A 7,774-nucleotide genomic window follows, 5' to 3' on the forward strand; every position below is an offset into this window, starting at 1 on the left:
TGTTAACCATAATCTGAATAATATACATTTTTATTATATACATTTATTAATTATTAAATTATTTGTTTAGAATTCTATCCTTGGAAAACTCCCCCACATTCATCCAGGCACGAAGATGTAGTCATCACAAGAACTCGGATTGGACACTCCCGCCTAACACACCTGCGCCTCATAACAAAAGAAGACAGCCCGACCTGTGAACTCTGTGACAAAGCGCTGACAATCAAATATATTATACTAGAATGCCCCAAGTTCACCAGCTCCAGACAAATTCTCAACAACAATGCAACTAGCACTTGGCGAAGAGAACGCCAAAAGCATTTACAATTTTTTCAAAAACACAGGCTTAGCAAAACTAATTTAGAAAAATAACCAAATGTACATACAATGTATATTCCATAAACTCCCCCTATTGTTAAACATAATAATGTATCCCCATAGTTTTAAGACCAATACTCTATCACCACTATTTTGTAATTGTTACAGGCTAATAACCTCAGGAGTTGAAGCCTTATTTAAATTTAAAAAAAAAATTCTATCCTTAATGTTATTTGTATTTTCGTAATTTTTTTTATCCTTAAATCTTTTATTAGGTAATACAAAATACTGTATAATATTATAATATTTAATACCTTGCGACAATCGAGCGAGACTTACAGGGTAGATCGCCTTAAGCCCAATTATGAAGAATATTACTAATCTAGACTACCGATTACTATTATGTATTAATGTTATATATTGTTCTTAGTAAAAAGTAAAATATAATTAGGTAATTAAATAATAATCCAATTCTTTTAGCCTATTTTTTATGATAAAAAAATACATTTATTTATTTATAGCACAAAACTGTTTTAATATTCAGAATTTCAGAGACATAAATCGTCTTACAAATTCAATTGCTAAGTATGGCTATTGGGGATAATTATGACATTATCCTTGTTCATAAACCATATATCTAATAAATATATTAATGTCACCATTGCCACTCTCATGATAACATTTTTAGCGTACAAGTTATTATGATGATTACAAATATGATTGTTATTTATTTCCTATACTTATCTATATATGCGAGTATTGTAGGAATTTTTTCAAAAATGTTTTTAACATCATATTATTTATAAAATAAAGAAAAGTGCACAGTTTTTTTCTTCTTGTAAAAATATATGTATCTATAAATACGTACGTACCATTAAAGTATATTTTCATACCACTCTGAATAACGCAGATAAAAATGAAATAATTTAAATATTCCAAATCAAAAATGCTCATATATATATATATATATATATATATATATATATATTAAAACAGTGGTTCCCAAACTGTGCACCTCGGTGCACTAGGGACACTACGAGCACTTTATAAGGACACATAATAAACAATTTAAAATGTATAGAATATTTTTTCAAAAATTCGTTAATAATGAATATGATTTTGTTTTGTCTTTCATAGTATTCACATCAGGGCATATCCATAGAGTCTATAGTCTCTATGTCTATAGAGACTCAAAGTCAGTGGCGTACCCAGGGGGGGGGGGGCTTAGGGGGCTTCAGCCCCTCCCATTGGCCATGTTTTGGAATACATTTTATATTAAAAAAGACAAAGTACAAACCATGATATTTCTAAAAAACGGTATTGAATACAGCGTATTATCTTTAGTAATAATGACCTAGTATAAGCAAAGCATAAACGTTGTGTTTATTATGGTACCGAATACCGATATAGATTTAGCCCCCCCCATTCGAAAATCCTGGATACGCCACTGCTCAAAGTTATAATTTTGTAATAGATAAGTACACTTTACTTTATATACTTCTTATATAAGTACCTATTTGACCTGTACTCAATCAATTTATAATTGAATAAGCCAATAAAGTTTACATATTTGTCTTTGATATTTTTTGGACGTTGTGTGTTATTGATCTAAAATCTTGACTAGATGTCTAGATGTATGTATATATCAGCGTAGAGTAACATTTATAATACCTAAATACTTAATTTACGAGTTAAATGATTTGTCACCAATCTTCATTAATCTTTACTTCTCAGTGGGTTGTTCATTTTTCTAAGATATTGTGAATTGTTTTTTTTTTATTATTGAACGTATAAACATCGGCTACTGCAGGGACATTAGTTGTAGATTACATTTTTTTTTTTTTTTAATGTATACTTTACATTTAATAAAGGCTTAAATTAGGTGACATAATTTGATTTCCTATATAAGAAATTATTATTTTGACGTTTAATTGGAGATCTATTTGTAGAGCTTCTCTTAATTGTTGGGGTAAATAATTTAACATAATTATTATGTTTTGATCGTGAGTCTGAGTATTTGTAGCAATCGATGAGTAGGTGTTTGGCTGTGACCTCCACACCACACGTTTCTCATATGGGAGGGTATTTTCTAGCCATGAGGTGATTATGTATTACAAATGTGTGTCAAATTGGAAGGCGATTTAAAATAATTTCACCTTTCCTGTTAAGGCCGGGATTTTTCCATACTTGGATATTGTTTTTTATTTAATTTTATGTTTTGTTTTGTCCAGTGATTTTGCCATTTTTGGTATAGGATGTTTTGAGTAAGTTTTTTTAAATCTGTAAACGTACGTAAATTAAGCATATGGGTGTCGTTAGATGAGGCTGTTTTGTGTGCTTCTTGATCTGCTAATTCATTTCCGTCTATTCCACAGTGTCCGAGTAACCAAAGAAAGGAAATCTCTATTTCTTTTTTACGTGCTTCGTAGGTTATTGTGAATTTTGACGTTAATAAGAATAAAAAAATTATGTACATAGGAGAAGGGTATATAATTGGTGCACCGCTGACCACTCCCGTCTTTTAGATTTTTGACAACACTAACTATTCATTATTACAATATACGCCTTATACAGGCTACGGGACACGGGTTGAACATCATTATTACCTATGTAAATTTGAAATTCACCTCAGGCTTTCTCACTCACACATTCGTCTAAGAACTAGGATATATCCGTCTCTGAAATAAAATAAAATTAGTATAATAATTAGATTACTATAAAATATTGTGACTTCAATTAACATCAACTATTCTTGTTGAAGGCTTGAAAGCAGTCGAAACCTATTATTTCCTGGTTCTTATTCTTATGCTATTCATGTATCCTGAATATTGTGATACACCTTTGTCTTGCGAATCGTAAATTTAAATACTATCTTATTGTAAATTTAAGTTTATAAATGTATGATGTGTATAATAGTATAACCGCTTTGGTACCGCGGTGTGCTATTATAGTTTACAGTTTTACTTTATTGCTACCTATGCTGATAATAATTGTTTTAATTAAAAAAATATAGAAAAAAAACATTTTAAACATTTTAAATATATATTAATGATATTTTTTCAGACCTAAATGAATCAAGATTTTTTTGCTCCAACTATTGTGGAAGATCATACAAAAGTAAACGGTCGCTTTATCGACATCTTAAATTTGAATGTGGAGTACAACCAAAATATAAATGCTTTATTTGCAAGAGACAATTTGCATATAATAGAACCTTAAAAGAACATTTAGGTTTAATTCATAACATTATATAATTTAATAAAATATATTTTTTTACTTTACATTTTATGAATAATTTTATAAATTTTGTGTGAAAAGTCTATTTGTATTGATTTTTTTTAATGATTATTATTAGGGCTAGGATTTATATGCAATGCATTTGCATGTTTTTTTTCTTTTATCCAAATTGATTGGTTGTCAGATTTGTCCACGATTTGGCTTATTCTGGTTTAAATAGGACCAATTTTTTTTTGCATATTTTGGACATAATGCATAATTGCATATTTATAGATTTTTTTAGAATTCGATATTTTTTAACTAACATTTTTAATTGTTATAAGTTATTGTTAATTTTAAATGGTACTTCACGAAACCGACAGTTTTTGGTTTATTCGTGAATTTTCGTAAATATATAGCATAAATACTACCTATTTTATCTTAGGTCAGATAATATCCGTTCGTTACCTTATCGTTGGTCGGACGACTGGTAGAATTATAACTTACACATTGTTATACAGTGAGATAGCACAGAAAAATTGTATTGGTACGTCGTGTGTTGCGTAAATGTGCAGACGTTTATACTTAATAATTTGAATGGTTTTAATAACAGTGTCCAGTATGCCGAAAGTTTAAAGTGAAAGTGCCAAGTTACGTCTAATTAAACTAGTATTTAATGTAATAATATGAGCTAAATAAGTAATAAAAAATTATGAATTATAATAAATAATAATAAAAATTTATTTTTGCACATTTTGGTAAATAAAATGCATATTTTACAATTTTTTATTACATATAAATCCAATAATTATTATATTGTATACATTGTTATATTGTTATATTATTATATTATTATATTGTATACATTATATTGGTTTATTGGTAATCTATTATCTAATCAAATATTTAAATTTAATATTAGTTTTGATAGGTACCTATATCTATAATATTTGAATTAATTGTTATTTATAATCTATAACTATTAATTTTTAACTCAATAAACAATCTTAGATTTGCTGTACACAAAACTTGATACAATTTTTTAGGTGGAACAAAAAAAAATTAAGTGTTGGTAGATTTTACCGAAATTTTATAAATTATCATTTTGTATACAATAAAGAAATTTTAAAATTACAAAATTATTTGATTGTTTGAGTTATTTGAAAGTATAAAACATTTTAAAAATTAAAAAAATTATTTTATTCTCAAAAAAAACTTAGAGTGTGGTCAATTTTTATAACTAGGGATTGAATATTCTAAACAACGTTTCTCATAAGTAGTTCAGACTGTAATTAACAATCATAAAAATGTATACATACATATTAAGTTCTAATTTGGATAAAATTAGATACCTATACCTATAGGTATTTAAACAAAGTATTATAAAGATTTTAGTTATTTTGTTTTATGCTTACAGCAGTACTTATGCTATTAGTTTACAATTTTAAATTATTGCTATCTATGCAAACAAACTATTTTAATTTTAAAAATATTGTATCAATAATAATTAAGTATAATATATTAATGATATTTTTTCAGACCAAGATGAATCGAGATTTTTTTGCTCCAACTATTGTGGAAGATCATACAAAAATAAACGGTCGCTCTGGCGACATCTTAAATTTGAATGTGGAGTACAACCAAAATTTAAATGTATTATTTGCAATAAAAAATTTGCTGATAATCAATCAATGAAGAGACATATGATACTGGTTCATAGACATTTGATAGGATAAATAATAATAATAAGTGTACCTATAGAATTATCTATTAAATTGCCGTCTGTCAGTTATTGAAAATGATTCTTACGATTGAATACTTCTATGAGCTCTAGCAAGGCTTTAGTGCTTGAATTGATGGTGTAGTTTGGAGTCCCGTTTCTTTTTTGAATATTTTAACACACCCCTTTTAATTATATCCTGATTAATAATACATTTAAATGAACTGTTTTTCAAATACGTACATTTTTTTTAAAATTATAATTTTGTATCCCCGTTCTACTTGAGTTCCAATCTCAAGGACTGATCTAGATGGAGAGTATACCTACAAATTACAATACATTATAACACATGATTAATATATATATATATATTTATTTATTTAATATCATATTAGATTGATATACCTATAAACTGTACCAAACGAAAAATCCTCTTTCATATTAACATTAAAAATTTGTCAAATTTTGATAAGTTTTATAGGTATTTAAAAAATTAAAATATTATTGGTATGAAAAATAATTTTGTCACAATGTTATAACGTGTATAATATTTACAAAATTAATTTATTAATTTTTTATAGACAAAAGTACTACTCCGAGAGTTATTTTATTAAAACAGATCATTTTTTCGTTTTCATAAAAATAATCACGAAGCTTGTACGACAATCAAATAAACAGAGGGAAACCTGAATACTACCTTCGAGCGCAGAGAATGGAGAAAAATAGGTACCTATGTAGAATAAGGATAAGGAGGATCTTAATTCGTTGAAACAACAGGGAATTGGCAGAAGGGATACAACAAAGAGCTGTAACAGTAACAAGCTTTATTGACGGCTAAAAAATTCATTAGTTAGGTCCCATACTGAAAAGATAAGAGAGCGAAGCAGTTACAATAGCATTAGAAAAGAGACCACAAGGAAAATGGTAGACTTAGGAAAAGAAGATTTAATGTGATAGAAGAAGACTTAAAAACACTTGGAGTTGAGGATTGGAGAGATGTAGCTCAAGATAGAAATACGTGGACAGGTGGTGACAAAAATTCTTAGAGAGTAGACTTGCCAAGTGAAGAAGGATTGTACAATAATGTACGAAAATAGTATTTGCGATATTAACAATTATTATTTTGTAGAAATAATTAATTTAAAAAATAAATTATTAAATGTAAATAATATGTATATTTAATAAATAGTTAAATCAATTCATAACAGTATGTAATTTAAATCCAGGAAGTAGGGAGGTATACAATCGAAAATCTGAGTTGGAATACTACAGTTTTGGTGACCTACCCGCATGCTTGGCGCTCGCATAATGTTTTATTGGATAAAATATAAAATCACCAGATATTTAGTTAAGTATATTTATAATCATAGATAAAAGTGATAAAAGTATTATCATTTATCAACTATCATTCAAATTATTAATGCTATTATTAAAATAATTATGGGGCAAGGTTGCCGCCACTTTGCCAGTGTCCCTTTAGTTACACCTCTGTAATTAGTTTTAACTAAGTCGATTACTCTGCACTTTAAATTCTTATAACCGTACTTATTTAGTACACGTATATAACTGTTTTTATGATAGGTAGGTTAGGCAGGTTGACTGATAGGTAGGATTCTGAGCGGAAGATTCCAATTTCGATTAAACTATTTCATTTTTGAATTTTTGCCCATAGTTTCCTAACATATTACATTTGTTTAATGGAATGTTGATGTTTTTATAAAAATAATTCGTTAATTCAATAATTACTTATATATATATATATATTGTTTTAATTCGAAAAATAATTGTATTTAAATTTTTTTTGAGTTACAAATCGTGTTGTTAATACAATAAATGGTTTGTACGTTTATTAACGTTGTGAATATAACAAATCATTAGGAGACTATTATGATTAATATAATATTCGCATTTTTCATATAAACAATTAATGTTTTTTATTCAATAAAAAAAATTGTTATTTTACGCAAAATTATATGGTTTTCTTATTAAAATGTACAGATGTCCCGCTTTGAAGGGAAAAAATTATGGTCACGTTATGCATGACATGCTTGTACATGGATTAGCTGATCAAGTTCATTGTAAGAAGTGAATTATAAAAAAAAATATGAAGCGAAATGCGATTAAATAAATCAATAAATATTTTAAATATTATGTTAAAAAGAATAATAATAATTTACGTCATATCCACACTGAACTTTTGATTTGAGAAAAATTGATATGAATATATATTATAATGTTTTATTACAAGTATTACAACATTTTAATGTGTTTATATTGTAAAAATTCAAAGACAAGGAGGGATGATTACTCTCCGCTAACCTGTATGAGTGACGAGTGTACAACACTATAAAAACATATAAAATATATTATTATTGTCAACCTCCAAAAAAAAAACGATTTGCGTATCAGGTGTATAATTATTATTCAGAATATTCAGATATATTACCTTGTGTAATTACTAATTATATCTTTTATTTTTAATTAGGAAAGATAATTTACAATCTGTACACAATAATTATA

This window comes from Diuraphis noxia, unplaced genomic scaffold (genome assembly GCF_037042655.1).
Source record: "Diuraphis noxia isolate RWA-SAM2 unplaced genomic scaffold, SU_Dnox_SAM2 contig0005, whole genome shotgun sequence".
NCBI lineage: Eukaryota > Metazoa > Arthropoda > Insecta > Hemiptera > Aphididae > Diuraphis > Diuraphis noxia.